Source organism: Microcaecilia unicolor, chromosome 4 (genome assembly GCF_901765095.1).
Source record: "Microcaecilia unicolor chromosome 4, aMicUni1.1, whole genome shotgun sequence".
Classification (NCBI taxonomy): domain Eukaryota; kingdom Metazoa; phylum Chordata; class Amphibia; order Gymnophiona; family Siphonopidae; genus Microcaecilia; species Microcaecilia unicolor.
In genome coordinates this window covers 204,868,106-204,885,666 of record NC_044034.1, presented here as the reverse complement: position 1 = coordinate 204,885,666, position 17,561 = coordinate 204,868,106, and positions in this window count along the sequence as shown.

The following is a 17,561-nucleotide window of genomic DNA, read 5'->3' as shown; positions in this document are numbered from 1 at the left end:
GAATAAAGGGCATATGGTGGATGTAGTCTATTTAGATTTCATAAAAGCCTTTGATAATGTTTCTCATAGGAGGCTCATGAAGAATAAATTGAGCAGATTGAGGATGTGACTGAAGGAAGTAAACGATCAGAAATTGTTTGACTTATAGATGACAGAATTTGGTGGTAAATGGAATTCACTCAAAAGAAAGAAAGATGGGTATAGTGGAGTGTCTCTGGGATCCATTCTGGGGCTGATTCTGTTCAATATATTTATCAGCAATATTGCCGAAGGGTTAAAAGGAAAAGTATGTATTTTGTGGATGATACAAAGATTGGCAACAGAGTAGCTGTCCTAGATGGTGTGGAACTCTTTGCTCAACATGTTTTTTATTCTCTTCATTTGCCCTATCCCCGATCTCAGAGACCCTTGATGTTCACAGACCAGGACCCTCCATTAATACTCTTCACATCAGGTCCTCTTAGAGTTGGCCATTTTTGACCACTCCACTTGTGGCTTTCTATGCATTTGAGAGCAGGGCTTGCCCATCTCTCCCTCCTGGGGTGTCTTTTTCCTCTGGGCTTTCCAAAATCTCTCCCCTCCCCCTTTTTAGGGAGTGGTTAATCACTTGGAGCAGGAGTTGGTCTCATCCAGTTCCTGAGGCCTGGGACTCTCCCTGGATAACATAACATAATATCATTGTCAATTTATATTCCACTATACCTCTTAGTTCTTAGCAGAATACAATCCCAAGAAGCTGGAAATTATCTCTCTGACTTCATGTGCAATTTTCTTTAAATTAGTCTAACTCTTCTTACTCTCTTACCTATCTATTTGTTCCATCTTTGTTTATACCCTACACTGTCAATTAAAATGTTCTATTACAAATTGTGCTGACATTGTAAGTAGTATACTATGCCATACTTTGAATTGTTATTTGAATATTTTTACTGCTGTAATTGTCTGTTGCTCATGTTTGATTTATTCTTATTGTACACTGCCTTGAGTGAATTCCTTCAAAAAGGTGGTAAATAAATCCTAATAAATAAAATAAATATCAGGAATTACAAATGGAAAAAAATATATGGTCATAATTCTACTACAACCGTCTCTACTTTTCCCTGATGAAATATCACTTTTTACTGCCCAATATATATTGTTGAAAAAGAAACGTTTTAATATTTCAGCTAAACATTTTATAATTCTGCAGAGAAGCTAAGAAAGGAGATATCTCCTTTCCAAATTTTGCTGCTTGAAAAGCCAATAGTTTCTTAAATAATTTTAATCTCTTTGTGTAAAAAAGGAAAGAAATTATGGAAAAAGGAAGAAATTAGGCTTTGTGTATGACTTAGATGGACTAGTGAATAAGAAATGATCGTACCAATAGTGAGGACCTGTTCCATTTAAGATTTAAATAAAAAAATGCCAGTTTAAATAAGATCCTTGCCTCTACTGAAAGCCAGTGTAATTTAATATAAGACTGGGAGACTCTATCATGCCTTTTTAGTGAAAAAATGAGACATTGCTGTGTTTTGAATAGACTAAAGCTTTTTCAATGTATATTTAGGGTATCTTAAATAGATTATATAGCAATAATCTAGTTGACTTAATAAAGCTTGCACTAATAAGCGAAACATTCACTTCAAAGAATTTACAGATTGAACAGAGTTTTCTCAATAATATAAAAGATTTCTTGATTAAGAAATTAACCTGTTCAAGTAATAGACTACTATCTAACCCCCCCCCCCCCCTTTACAAAGCCATGCAACAATGTCAACTCAGCCCATCCTTTGAATGGGCTGTGTTGGCATTTCTGCACTGGCAGCCGCTAGTGTGGCTTTGTAAAAGGGGAGTTAAGTAACTTCCCAATATTCTTATGTTTAAATCTTTTTATTGACTGAAAGATCAATACCAACAAGCATAAAACTTCAACATAAACACTGTCCAAGTACAAGAAAAACATCCAGCATTCCCACAGTCGTCAATGAAGTTTCTTTATCCCCAAACATCCCAACCCCCTTCCCTATTCCTCTAATTATCCATTACAACATTGATTGATTGACATGGCTAAAGAGCTACATCCAGCAGTAATAATAATCCAGAGACAAAGTATAACAGTCAACAGCGCAACCTTGGGAAAATACAGATGTTACATACTAGCATTCAGTTAAACCATGCCTTACCCTTCCCACACCTATTCCAATAAACATACTGTCCGGGGATTGTGCTCTTATATCCCCTGACAGCATACGAATATGTACCAACAATTTATTGTTAAACCAGCAAATTACCATATCCACATCAACAATACAATACAACCCAACATTAATTATAACCTCCTTGTTCTGGATTAAGTAAGACAGTGTCATCAATTCTTCCCTCCCTTCCCCCTCCCCCCTCCCTCCCCATCTCCAACCTACCCCCCCCCCCCCCACCCTATCCCTAGTGTGGATTAACAATTCAAAATATAACTCCTCCCACGAGAAGGTAGAGTCATCCAAAACTGTTCCCGTCGAGCCTTAAACCAAACCCCTGGAACACTATCTATACTCTTGACCCCACATCTATCCACCCGCATCTGCTGTATCAGCTGAGTCCTCCATAATTGTAAGGAAGGGCCCGAAGGGGAGAGCCACAACGTCAAAATAGCATTAATTCCAAAAAATGTAGCTATCTCCATGAATCCTCTAAAACCCCCCGGGGGGACTCCAGTAAATGAATACTTATTGAATAGAAGCAGTGGGTTCCAGACTATCGAACAACCCCACATCTCCTCCACCCGTGCTAACATCCTTTTCCAAAAACTGCTCATGGAAGGACAAGACCAAAACATATGCCCCAGTGTAGCCAGGCCACCCCCACACTTCAAACACGACCCACTTCCTGCAATTTTTGCCCGAAAAGCCCATCTCGGAGATAAATGTAACCACAGGAGAAAACGATAGAGCTTCTCCCGCTGAAAGATTGACATCCGTAACGAGTATAGATGCTTAATATAGGCTTTACACAAATCCACCATAACCTCACACTCCAAATCTTTAGACCAGCTCTGGGCCAACCCCAAATAATCCAGCTCAGCCATAGTACCCTTTAGCTGTTGGTGATGAAATTTAAGCGGTACGGACTCCTGCGAGCCCAGCGAATAAGCCTCTGACAGAATATTCACCACATTTTCCGTTAAGTCTGTCCAAACCAGGGGAGGAGATGCAATGCTTTAATTGAAAGTATGCAAAGTACTGTCCCGCAGGGATCTTATACTGCTGTTGCAACTCCTCAAGTGGCTTAAGACGCCCTTCCTCATCGACCACCTGAGCTAAGTAGGTAATGCCCCTCGGTATCCATGAGCTAAACACACTCAACCCCCGGCCTGGGGGAAAGCAGGATTATTACAAATAGAAAGCAGAGGGGTAGTCTTAGCCAATAACTGGTACCACCGGCACAACCACCGCCAAGTCGCTCTCAGAGCTGCCAACAGTGGATGACGGCCAAAAGCACAACCAGCACAACTCCCTGAATGAAGCAAGTGACTGAAATGTATTTCTGGGAACACCGAGGTCTCCAAAGATGTTAACAAGAACTCTGAGGTGCCTCGAAACCAGTCGTTTATATGTCTCATCGAACACGCAATCGTCAATGCCCTGATACTCAACAGGCCCATCCCTCCACTGCTACGTGGCGTGGAGAGTACAGTCAAAGGAAAGGCCACCTACCTTGCCATAAAAAGTTTTGCGTTAGCCGGCTTAACACCTTTTCATCCTTCTTAAGCAAAAACAAAGGTAACTGCTGAAACACATAAAGCCATTTGGGCACCAAAATCATATTAAACAATGCTATCCTGCCCCATAGCGACAAAGGCAATTCTTGCCACACAGTTAGCTTCTGTTTCGTCATCTCTATTAGGGGTCGTACATTCACTGAATATAACAAAGACAGATTTCTAGTAATATAAACCCCCAAATACTTTAGAGCTGAATCCTCCCATCGTAATGGAAATTGACCCCTCCAAGAGGGCCGCACCTCATCATCAAGCGCTAATGCACAAGATTTTTGCAGATTTAAAGAAAACCCCGACAGGGACCCAAACTGTCCCACAACCTCTAGTACCTTTTTTAAGGATCTTTCCAGGTCAGCGAGAAGAAGCATTATATCATCTGCGTATGCCAAAGCCACCGTCTCCTCTCCCCCGACCGTGAGCCCTTTAATCACTGGCATGTTATTCAACAACCTAAGCAAAGGTTCCAATGAGATATCAAAGAGAAAGGGGGATAGAGGACACCCCTGCCGAGTCCCCCGCCCCACCGCAAAGCGGTCCGTTCTACCTCCATTAACCACTATCTGGATTTCCAACCCGGAGTAAAGCGCTCCCATCGCATTTAAGAGCCAATCTGGTAACCCCACCCAACCCAAAACCTGGAATAGGTAGCCCCAATTCACCTGATCAAAGGCTTTAGCCGCAACTAAACTCAATAGCAACACTGGCTGCCCCTGCCCACTATTTTGGGCCATTGAAAGAAGAATTCTCCGTACATGTTGCACTGAATGTCGTTTAGGAATAAACCCCACTTGAGCAGGACTGATTAAATCCACAATATGAGGCCGTAGCCTATTGGTCAAACTCTTTGCTAACATTTTGATATCTACATTAATCAAGGAGATGGGCCGATAGGACTCAGGTTCCTCTAACGCTTTACCTGGCTTGGGCAACAGTGACAGCAAGACAGTATTCTCATATTTTGGGAACGTGCCCTCTTGAATGACAGACTGGTGATATTCAAATAACACCCCCCCCCCCCCAACCGAGGCTTGTAGAATCCTAAAGAACACCCCCGTGTATCCATCTATCCCAGGTGCAGAACAGGTCTTCCCTTCCCTTCATCACCTGTTGTAGTTTTTTAAATTGCAACGGGGACTCAAGATCCTCAATCGCTGCTTCTGACAACCTGGGCATGCCAGTCCACCTCAACAAGTCTATCACCGATGTCCGCGATGGTTCCCCTCTACCCTTGTATAAACCACAATAATGATCTCTCAATATCTCCCTCACCAAATCCAGATGGTTAGTTATCCTCCCTTGCCCATCCGCAACGCAGAGATAGTCCGATCCCCTCTGGAGTCCTTCACTAACCACTCCAAAAGACCCCCTGATCGGTTCCCAAACCTATGATAACGAAATTTGTGATGCAGTAGCAGCCACTGATGCAGTAGCAGCCACTGAGTCTGCTCATGTAGAAGGGAGTTGACCGACACCTGCAGAGACACATATATCTCCCTGTTCGCCTGCGTGGGAGTACTCAAGAATACTCATTTTGCCCTCTGAAGGTTTTGCTGTAAGTTCACAATGCTCACTGCCGTCTTCTTCCGTCGCACTGCCACATAAGAAATAATGTCTCCTCGCAACACTGCCTTAGCAGCACACCAAAAAAGCTGAGGATTAGACCGATGCAGAGCATTGTGAAGTACATAAGTCTCCCATTTCTTCCTCAAGAACTCCTGGAATTCAGAATCCTTAGCCAGGAAAAATCCAGGACTGTGCCTGAGAAAACCCACTCGGAGCCTCCAGATGCATGCAAATGGGAGCATGGTCAGACACCACTACCTCTCCCATCTGTGCCTCTGTGACCCAGGGAAAAAGTTCAGAAGACACAAACATATAGTCCAGTCTTGCCCAGGTATCATGAGCTCAAGATCTATGTGAATAGTCCCTCTCCCCCGGGTGTAAGAGCCTCCAAGCATCCACTATCCCAAGCGAGACAGAGAAGGAACTTAACACGCCTCTTTCAGGTCCTCCCACGAGCCCACTGCTTCTGCTCCCTGTGCAATCAACCCCAGGGTCCAAAAGTGTATTCATGTCCCCCATTGATATGGCATAAGTATCTTCAACAACTCAGGAAAAAAAGTTTTTTTCATAAGGCGTGGGAGCATAAACCGTTAAAATGTATACCTCCCGCCCTTGCAGCCACACTTTAATTAATAAGTAGCGACCCAGAGGGTCCTGCAAGAGTATTTATGAAGTATAAACTAGCTTTTTGTGGAACAATATCGCCACTCCTCCCCTTCGGGCCCCTGCTGATGCTGAACAGACCTGCCCCACCCACCCTCACTGTAGCTTACTATGTTCTAAGGCAGACAACCTAGTTTCTTGGAGACATACAATATCAGCATGTAAACACCCCAAATGTGACAATATCTTTTTCCTCTTAATCGGGGATGAAATACCCCCCACATTCCATGAAATTATGTTACAACCCGCCAATTCGTGCTCCAAATTGACCACTCCAATTATACCTTAGTAACTTAGCCCTGAGGACCCAGCCCAACCCCCGGAGCTTCCAAACCATCACAGACTCTCCTCCACCTGCACACTCCCAAACAAACTCCACTCCCTGTCCTAGTTCCACACCCTCCCCACCCAACGTGTCCATCCCGCCCTCCACCCTCCCAACCAACCCCCCACCCATACCCCTACCTTCCCCTTGTCCAGACTCAATAACCATCCCACCCACCCCCATGCCCCAACCCATGCACACCCAAACAGCCTCGAGGAGACAACCCCCATCGAGGTAAGGTCACAACATGCTGAGGTCCCCGCTCCCTCCCTACCCCCTCTCCCTTTAAGCCATACCCTTACACACAGTAAATGTTGTCCCCTCTTATAGCAGACAGTGAGCTCACATCGCCACTAGGCCATCATACCTCCTCTCAAAGAGGAATTGCAAAGTTCAGAGTCAAGTCTGGGAGACAGGCCCCTCACTCTCCAGATTGAGAAACTCCCTCGCCTCCGGCTCTGAGTCAAAGGATCGCCACTTCCCATCTTGTTGCACCTTCAAGATTGCTGGATACAGCAGCATGAAACGAATCTTCTTTTCTACCAATGTAGAACAAATAGGGTGGAATCTCCTCCTTTTCTCTTGAACACACGCGGAGTAATCCTGAAAAATGTGAACCTGTGCTCTCACATAGGTCAAGGACTCCCGTTTCAGCTGATATCCTCTCAAAATTTCTTCCTTGTGAGTATAATTATGCACTTTAATAATCACCACTCTGGGGCATTGACTATTAGCTTGCGACTTCCAATTCTGTGTGCGCTCTCAATGCACAGAGAACCTCTGCTGTCCGAGAGCGCAAACTCTTTAGTAAGCCATTGCTCCAACACAGTGCCCAAGTTCTTATCTGGGAGCGTCTCCGGGAGCCCCACCTGCCGCAAATTGCTCCTTCTCGCTCTGTTCTCAAGTTCATCAAGCTTCTCTTCCTGTGCGTTTAACTTTTTCTTTAGCTTGTTCAGCTTTGGGTCCCACCTTTGCCATGTGTCCTCTATATCTGATATTCTTTTTTCCACCTCTGCGGTCCGGCCTGCTATGTCGGCCAGGAGCCCATCCAGCTTCCCGAATTGCTCCTCCAACGAGAAGAATCGAGTTTCCAGCGCCGCTCCCACCGTCTTTGCTAACTGCGCCAGCTGCTTCTCAGAGAATTCCGCCTCGCCGCTCGGGGATCTGGCCGCCATCTTGGAGTCCCCACTGGTCGGCACCGCTTTCTCCTTCTCCGTTTTCACTCCCTTTTTTGATGTTCCAGACGGCATTGGGACAATAAATTGTTTCATGCACTTTTGTCAGCACTTTAGATAGGCAAAAGTCTCAAAATTGAGGGTCACACAAACGTCGGAGGACAGAAAGCTGAGCGGGGACCTCGGAGCAGAGCTGAAACACAGCTACTGCTCCTACTGCATCACGTGACCTCCCCCCAATATTCTTATAACTGGATCTTGGCAGGAGGTTGAGTAAACAAAGATCGTTTAATTCGTTCCCCTTTTTCTTTTATCTTGCACTCGCCCTACCCTTTTGGGCCAGGCTGCTCTGAAACTCCTCCATGAGCTCCTCCCTCTGCTATCTACACCTCAGCAACAATAAATATCACAAAGGACTCTCTACCCTTTTCCAGAGGCTTGTGACACACAGAAAATTCCCAAATCCCAAAAACTAGCAGGAGAGGACTTTACTGAGTGTCACAACTGCATAGATGGGGCATAACTTTTAGAAAAAGGAGGTGTATAAGTCATTGGTACATAAGTATTGCTTTACTGGGACAAACCGAAGGTCCATCAAGCCTAGCATCCTGTTTCCAAGAGTGGCCAATCCAGATCACAAGTACCTGGCAAGATCCCAAAACAATACATTTTGTGCTGCTTATTCTAGAAATAAACAGTGGATTTTCCCCAAGTCCAATTTAATGATGGTCTATGGATTTCTCCTTTAGGAAGCCATCTAAATTTTTAAAAATCCCGCTAAACTAACTGCTTTTACTACATTCTCTTTCAACAAGTTCCAGAGTTTAATTACAAGTTGAGTGAAGAAATATTTTCTCCAATTCGTTTTAAATTTACTACTTTCGAGCTTCATTGTGTGCCCCCTAGTCCTAGTATTTTTGGAAAGAGTAAACAAGCAATACACGTTTACCAGTTCCACTCCACTCATTATTTTATAGACCTCTATCTCCCCTCAGCCATCTTTTATCCAAGCTGAAGAGCTCTAGCTGCTTTAGCCTTTCCTCATAGGGAAATCATCTCATCCCCTTTACCATTTTCGTCACGCTTCTCTGTACCTTTTCTAATTCCACTATATCTTTTTGAGATACGGTGACCAGAATTGCACACAGTATTCGAGGTGTGGTCGCACCATGGAGCGATACAAAGGCATTATAATGTCTTCATTTTTGTTTTTCATTCCTTTCCTAATAATACCTAACATTGTATTAGTTTTCTTAGCCACCACCGCACAAAAAGCAGAGGGTTTCAACATATTGGTGAGACTGCATTTGGAGTACTATGTTTATTTTTGGAGGTTGTATTGCCAAGGATACATGGAGGGGCATTTTTGAAAGGGACATCCAAGTTGCGATTTGGACGTCCTTGCAAAATGGCAAAATCCAGGAGCGGGGAAACCCGTATTTTTGAAACAAGATGGATGCCCATCTTTCGTTTCGAAAATACCATCAGGGACAATCCAAATCCTTAAATTTCAACGTCCCTAGACATGGACGTTTCTGACTTTCAGCGATTTTTGAAACCAAAGACGTCCATGTCAAAAACGACCAAATGCAAGCCATTTGGTCATGGGAGGAGCCAGCATTTGTAGTGCACTGGTCCCCCTGACATGCCAGGACTCCAACCGGACACCCTAGGGGGCACTGCAGTGGACTTCATAAATTGCTCCCAGGTACATAGCTCCTTTACCTTGTGTGCTGAGCCCCCAACCCCCCCAAACCCCACTACCCACAACTGTACACCACTATCATAGCCCTTATGGGTGAATGGGGGCACCTAGATGTGGGTACAGTGGGTTTGTGGTGGGTTTTGGAGGGCTGACTGTTTCCTCCACAAACATAACAGGTAGGGGGAGATGGGGCTAGGTCCACCTGTCTGAAGTGCACTGCACCCACTAAAACTGCTCCAGGGACCTGCATGCGCTGTCATGGACCTGAGTATGACATCTGAGGCTGGCACGACATATTTTGAAAGATGTTTTTTTGTGTGTGGGAGGGGGTTAGTGACCACTGGGGGAGTAAGGGGAGGTCATCCCTGATTCCCTCTGGCCATCATCTGGTCATTTAAGGCACCTTTTTGTGCCTTAGTCATAAGAAAACCAGGTCCGGGTGAAAACATCCAAGTGTTCGTCAAGGATATCCTTGTTTTATTCGATTATGGGTCAAGGACGTCCAAGTGTTAGGCACACCCAAGTCCCGCCTTCGCTACGCCTCTGACACGCCCCCTTTAACTTTGGCTGTCCTTGTGACGGAGTGCAGTTGGAGACGTCCTAAATCGGGTTTTGATTATACCGATTTGGACGTCCCTGGGAGAAGGACATCCATCTTCTGATTTATGTTGAAAGATGAATGTCCTTCTCTTTCGAAAATGAGCCCCAAAGAGACTCAAAGCTGTTCAGAGGAAAGAGACCAAAACGGTATGGGATCTATGTCAGAAGGTGTATGAGAAGAGACTCGAAAACTTGACTATGTATACCTTGGAGGAGAAGAGGGACAGGGGAAATATGATAAAGATATTTAAATTCTTGAAAGATAGTAAAGGAACAAAAAACCCTCCATCTCCCTGCTGTCTCCCTATTCCTCCTCCTCCAGTGTCCAGCATCTCTCCCCATTTCCTCTTTTCAATGGCCAGCCTTGCTCTCTCTCTCTCTATATATATATCACTATTCCTCCTCCCCCAGCATCCAGGATCTCTCCCCATTTCCCTATTCCCCCATCCCTCCAGTGCCCAGCATCTCTCCCCATCTTCCTATTCCCTCTTCTCACTGCCCAGCCTCTCTCTATATATATCCCTATTCCTCCTCTCCTAGTGTCCAGGATCTCTTCCCATCTCCCTATTCCCTCTTCTCAATACCCAGCCTCTCTCTCTATATATATCCCTATTCCTCTTCCCCCAGCATCCAGGATCTCTCCCCATCTACCTATTCTCCCTACCCCTGTGCCAATCATCTCTCTCCATTCCCCAATTCTACCTCCCCCAGTGTCCAGCATCTCTCCCCATCTCCCTGTTCCCCTCTCCCCAAATGACCAGCATCTGTCCTCTGTCTCCCTAGTTCCCCCTCCCCCCCATTTCCAGCCTCTCCTAGCTTTCTCCTTATTCCTCCGCCACGTTCAATGTCTCTCTCTTCTGTTTCACTATTGCCCTCCTCTGTGTCCCTACTCCCACCCTCCACAGTCCCCAGCATATCTCGTATGTGTTCCAATAGTACTGATCTCTCTTCCTCACCTGCCAGCAGACTGTTATGGGCCTGGCCATATCATAGCATTATATAGCATTTATTCTTCTATTCTGCATTTACCTGACAACTGGTTCAACGTGGATCATAATTTCAACATCAACCAGGTACAACCCAGGAAATTACATAGGCTATTCAAGAAAGGCTTTAACATGTTACAAATTTCTTAAATAAAAATATCTTTAAAAACTTTCTAAATTGTTTGTAATTTTAAATAGATCTCAATTCAGCTGGAAGAGTTCACTAAAGTTTTGCTGCCTGAAAAGAAAAGGCACCAGCTGCAAAGAACGAAAAGAAACATGGGGTCTCAGTATCTCAGTTAGTGTGCTTAAGCCTCTGCAGGTGATGATTTCCTTTGGGGGCAGGACCAGCAGAGGCTTCAGTGCTCTAACACAGGCACTGAAACCCTCTTTGCCACTGGCGCTGCTGAAGGTCCCAGTAGACAGGTTCATGGTGATATTGCCTCAACAGCACAATGATCCAGAAGTTCAAAACACTATAGCCTGAGTGATTAAAGGAAGGTCTCGCTATGATCATGTTACTCCAATTTTGAAATCCCTGCATCGGCTCCATGTAAAATTTCGCATTGAATTAAAAATTTAATTGCTAGTTTTTAAAATATTGAATAGTAATATTTCACCAACTCTTAGTGCCACCCTAAGATGTTATCAACCTACTCGTTCTCTGAGATCATCTCAGAAACAGCTACTTGATGTGCCTTCATTTCATCAGGTTTATTTGGAAGAATGCAGATCATCTATTTTCTACATCAAAGGTCCGAAATTATGGAACGCTTTGCCCATTGAACTTCGTTCAATACAAAATATGGACCATTTAAAAAAAAGCATTGAAAACTCATTTATTTCTTCAGGCTCCTTGGTTCCTCTGATGTATAATACCATGTAAATTTTAATCTGCTGTATGTTTTAATTTTAGAGTAACATAGTAATTTTTGTATTGTTTGTTGCTTAAAGAAATCATTTTTATTGTTCTGTCCTTTTATATTTTGTATGTGATCTGTTCCCCGCTTAGACTTTTATAAATAAAGTTTTATTATTATTATTATTTTATTACTGCTACTACTACTACTACTACTACTACTTATCATTTCTATAGTGCTACTAGATGTATGCAGTGCTGTACACTTGAACATGAAGAGACAGTCCCTGCTCGACATAGCTTACAATCTAATTAGGACAGACAAACAGGACAAATAAGAGATAAGGGAATTACTGAGGTGGGGATGATAAAATAAGGGTACTGAACAAGTGAATAAGGGTTAGGAGTTAAAAGCAGCATCAAAAATGTGGGCTTTTAGCCTAGATTTGAAAACGGCCAGAGATGGAGCTTGACGGGCTGGCTCAGAAAGTTTATTCCAGGCATATGGTGCAGCAAGATAAAAGGAACAGAGTCTGGAGTTAGCAGTGGAGGAGAAGGGTGCAGATAAGAGAGATTTACCCAGTGAACGAAGTTCCCAGGGAGGAGTGTAGGGAGAGATGAGAGTGGCGAGGTACTGAGGAGCTGCAGAGTGAATGCACTTAGAGGTCAATAAGAGGAGTTTGAACTGTATGCGGAAATGGATAGGGAGCCAGTGAAGTGACTTGAGGAGAGGGCTAATATGAACATAGCGACACTGGTGAAATATAAGTCGTCCAGCAGAATTTTGAACAGATTGAAGAGGAGAGAGATGGCTAAGTGGGAGACCTGTGAGAAGCAAGTTGCAGTGTGGATAAGGGTTCTGGTAGTGTGTTCAGAAAGGAAAGGGTGAATTTTGGTGATATTATAGAGAAAGAAACGACAGGTTTTAGCAGTCTGTTGAATATGTGCAGAGAAGGAGAGAGAGGAGTCGAAGATGACCCCAAGGTTACGAGCTGATGAGAAAGGGAGGATGAGAGTGTTATCCACAGAAATAGAGAATGGGGGAGGAGGAGAGGTTGGTTTAGGGGGAAAGATAAGAAGCTCAGTCTTGGTCATGTTTAGTTTCAGATGGCGGTGAGTCAGCCAGGCGGCAATGTCAGACAGGCAGGCTGATACTTTGGCCTTGATTCCTTCTGAGATTTCTGGTGTGGAGAAGTAGATCTGGGAGTCATCAGTGTAAAGATGGTACTGAAAACCATGGGATGAGATCAGAGTATCAAGGGAAGAAGTATAGAGGTCCCAGGACAGATCCCTGACAGTGGTATAGAAGTGGAGGAGGATCCACCAGAGTATACACTAAAAGTATGGTGGGAGAGATAAGAAGAAAACCAGGAAAGAACAGAGCCCTGAAATCCAAGTGAGGACAGCGTATCAAGGAGTAGGCTGTGATCAACAGTGTCAAAAGCAGCAGATAGATCGAGAAGGATGAGAATAGAATAGAGACCTTTGGATCTGGCCAGGAACAGGTCATTGGAGACTTTAGCAAGTGCTGTTTCAGTTGAATGAAGGGGGCGAAAGCCAGATTGAAGTGGATCAAGAATAGCTTGAGAAGAAGAAAGTCAAGGCAATGGTGGTGAACAGCATGTTCAAATATCTTGGATAGGAAAGGGAGGAGGGAGATGGGTCGATAGTTGGAAGGACAGGTAGGGAAGGGAGAAGCTGAACAGAACTGATTTTCGGCAGAAAAGGTAAAATTATGTATCATACCTGATAATTTTCTTTCCATTAATCATAGCTGATCAATCCATAGACTGGTGGGTTGTGTCCATCTACCAGCAGGTGGAGATAGAGAGCAAACTTTTGCCTCCCTATATGTGGTCATGTGCTGCCGGAAACTCCTCAGTATGTCGATATCAAAGCTCCATCCGCAGGACTCAGCACTTAGAGAATTACACCCACAAAGGGACACTCTGCCCAGCTCACCACCGCCGAAACGGGGGAGGGGAATTAACCCAGCTCATCCCCACACAAGTGGGGGAGGGGAATCCGTCCAGCTCATCCCCGCAGAGCGGGGGAGGGACACCACCCCGCCGATGCGGGGGGATCTGGCTTATCCTGCAACCGCGGGAGGAGCTGACTGACCCTAACACCGCCGAAGCGGGAGGGGTACAAAGCTGCCCTACAGCCGCACGAAGCGGGAGGGAGTGCCGGCAGAATTTAAGTCTCAATCCAGCCCCGTAAAACGGAGGGGAGAGGAATGCAGCAGCTCACTGTAACACAAACTCGTCTCAACTCTTGAAGAATCCAAGTGAAAAAACTTGAACACGAAGTCCTCCTGAAGTAACTGAAGACTAAACTTGAACCTAAAATTCAACCAGAATATAAACAGTACAGATATCTGGGAGGGGCTATGGATTGATCAGCTATGATTAATGGAAAGAAAATTATCAGGTATGATACATAATTTTACCTTCCATATCATCATGCTGATCAATCCATAGACTGGTGGGATGTACCGAAGCAGTACTCACCCAGGGCGGGACATTGAAATCCCTGACCTCAACACTGAAGCTCCAAACCGGGCCTCCGCCCGAGCAGCCACAGTCAAGCGGTAATGCTTGGAGAATGTATGGGCCAATGCCCAAGTTGCCGCCTTGCATATCTCTGCCAAGGAGACGGACCCGGCCTCTGCCATCGAGGCCGCCTGAGCTCTAGTGGAGTGAGCCTTCAGCTGGATAGGCGGCACCTTCCCCGCGGCCACATAAGCCGCTGCAATGGCTTCCTTGACCCATCTTGCCACTGTAGGCTTAGCAGCCTGCAGACCCTTACGAGGACCTGCAAACAGGACAAACAGATGATCCGATTTCCGGAAATCATTGGTCACTTCCAAGTATCTGATGATAACTCGTCTCACATCCAGATATTTGAGAGCAGAGTATTCCTCTGGGTAGTCCTCCCTACAAAAGGAAGGGAGACAGAGCTGCTGATTCATATGGAAGCGAGAAACAATCTTGGGCAGGAAGGAAGGCACTGTGCGAATAGACACTCCTGCCTCAGTGAACTGCAGAAAGGGCTCTCGACATGATAGCGCCTGGAGCTCGGAAACTCTTCTGGCTGAAGCGATAGCCATCAAAAAGACTGCTTTCAACGTCAGGTCTTTCAGAGATGCCCTCGACAAGGGTTCAAAAGGCGGCTTCTGTAACGCTCTTAGCACCAGGTTGAGATTCCACGCAGGCACCACCGAGTGCAGAGGAGGGCGCAGGTGATTAACTCCCTTGAGAAAACGCACCACATCTGGCTGCGAAGCCAGGGAAGCACCCTTCAGGCGGCCCCTGAAGCAAGCCAGGGCCGCTACCTGGACTTTAAGGGAACTGAGCGACAGGCCTTTCTCCAGACCTTCTTGCAGGAATGCCAACACTGAAGAAATTGGAGCAGTGAATGGAGAAAATGAGCCTGCTTCACACCACACTGCAAAGGTACGCCAAACCCTGGCGTAAGCAGTAGAAGTAGAGCGCTTCCTCGCTCTCAGCATAGTGGCGATGACCTTGTCTGAGAAGCCCTTCTTCCTCAGACGCTGCCGCTCAATAGCCAGGCCGTAAGACCAAAGGGGGAGGGATCCTCCATCACCACGGGACCCTGATGTAACAGACCCTGCTCCACTGGCAGCCGCAGAGGATCGTCGACTGAGAGCCTGATCAAGTCCGCATACCAGGGACGTCTGGGCCAATCCGGACCCACCAGGATTATCCGGCCCGGATGCTTTGCCACCCGGTCTAGCACCCTGCCCAACATGGGCCAGGGCGGGAACACATAGAGAAGCTCTTGTGTCGGCCACTGTTGGAGAAGAGCATCTACTCCCAGGGATCGAGGGTCCCGTCCTCTGCTGAAAAAGCGCGGCACTTGGCAATTGGCCGATGACGCCATCAGATCTAGGCTCGGCTGGCCCCAGCGCTTCGTGATGTCCAAGAACGCCTGAGCAGATAGCTGCCACTCTCCGGGCTCCAAGGTATGGCGACTGAGAAAGTCCGCCTTGACATTCATGACTCCGGCAATGTGGGCCGCTGACAGCTGTTCCAGGTTCGCTTCCGCCCACTGGCATAGATTCATGGCCTCCTTGGCTAGAGGGGCGCTCTTGGTACCTCCCTGGCGGTTGACATAGGCCACAGCCGTGGCATTGTCCGACAGGACCCGTACAGGCTTCAACGCCAGTACCGGGATGAACTCCAAAAGCGCCAACCGAATGGCTCTGAGTTCCAGGAGGTTGATAGACCACTTTGCCTCTGCAGGAGACCAGAGCCCCTGCGCTGTCCTTCCCAAGCAGTGGGCTCCCCAGCCCGACAAAGAGGCGTCCGTCGTGACGACAATCCACTCCGGGGTCACCAGAGGCATTCCTGCAGACAACTTGTCTGTCTGCGTCCACCAGCTCAGCGCCTTGCGCACTGCTGGGTCCAAGGGAAGGCGCACAGCATAATCCTCTGACATCGGAGTCCAGCGCTGCAGCAGAGAGAGTTGTAGTGGTCTCATATGAGCCCTGGCCCAGGGCACTACTTCCATCGTGGCCGTCATAGAGCCCAACAGCTGCACATAGTCCCAAGCCCGAAGAGGAGAGGCTACTAGGAACTGGTCCACCTGAGCCTGAAGCTTGACAATCCGATTGTCTGGCAGGAACACTCTGCCCACTTGGGTGTCGAATCGAACTCTCAGGGACTGAGTTGGGCACAGCTGGCTTTTCTCCCAGCTGATGATCCACCCCAGGGAGCTCAAAAGAGCAACCACCCGGTTCACAGCTTTGCCGCACTCTGCATAAGAGGGGGCTCGGATCAACCAGTCGTCCAGATAAGGATGGACTTGTACTCCTTCCTTCCTCAGGAAGGCCGCGATGACCACCATTACTTTGGAGAAGGTCCGCGGAGCAGTAGCCAACCCGAACGGGAGGGCTCTGAACTGGAAGTGTCGGCCCAGGACTGCAAAACGCAGAAAGCGTTGATGAGGAGGCCAGATGGGAATATGCAAGTACGCTTCCTTGATGTCCAAGGATACCAGGTACTCCCCTGCCTTCACTGCCGCTATAACAGAGCGGAGAGTCTCCATGCGAAAGTGCCGAACTTTCAAGGCCCGATTGACCCCTTTGAGGTCGAGGATAGGCCGTTCAGAACCTCCTTTCTTTGGTACCACAAAGTAAATGGAGTAACGCCCCTTGCCAAGCTGATTTTCTGGCACCGGAACGACCGCACCCAGGCGGATCAGATTGTCCAAGGTCTGCTGCACTGCCACAGCTTTGACCGGAGACTTGCAGGGAGAGAGTACAAACCCGTCTCTTAAGGGTCGGCAGAACTCTAGCTTGTAGCCGTCTCTGATGACTTCCAGTACCCAAGCGTCTGAAGTTATTGCGGTCCACTCGCCCAGAAACGAGGACAGCCGTCCTCCAATCTGCACTGGGGCGTGGACCAAGGCCCCGTCATTGGGTACGAGACCCTGGGGGAGGACCGGAGGGAGCACCTCCGGGACGGCGGTCTCTGCGAAAGGAATGCTGCTTGGGGGAGAAGTTCCTCTTGAAGGAAGAGGGAGCAGAGGAGCCCGACCTGCCTGGGCGGTACCGACGGGCTTCCTGAAACCGTCCTCTGGAGGTACCGGGGCGAGTACTAGCCCGAGCCCTGACCTCTGGTAACTTCTTGCCCTTAGACGTGCCGAGATCGGTCACGATTTTGTCCAGCTCGACCCCAAAGAGCAGCTTGCCTTTAAAAGGCAATCTAGCCAGGCAGGATTTAGAGGCGTGGTCAGCAGACCAATGCTTCAGCCAAAGCCACTGCCGCGCAGAGATTGTCTGAGCCATGCCTTTAGCTGAGGCCCTCAAGACATCATACAGCAAGTCTGCCAAATAGGCTAAGCCCGATTCCAGGGCCGGCCAATCAGCCCTCAAGGAATGATCCGAGGGGGAAGCCCGCTGCACCA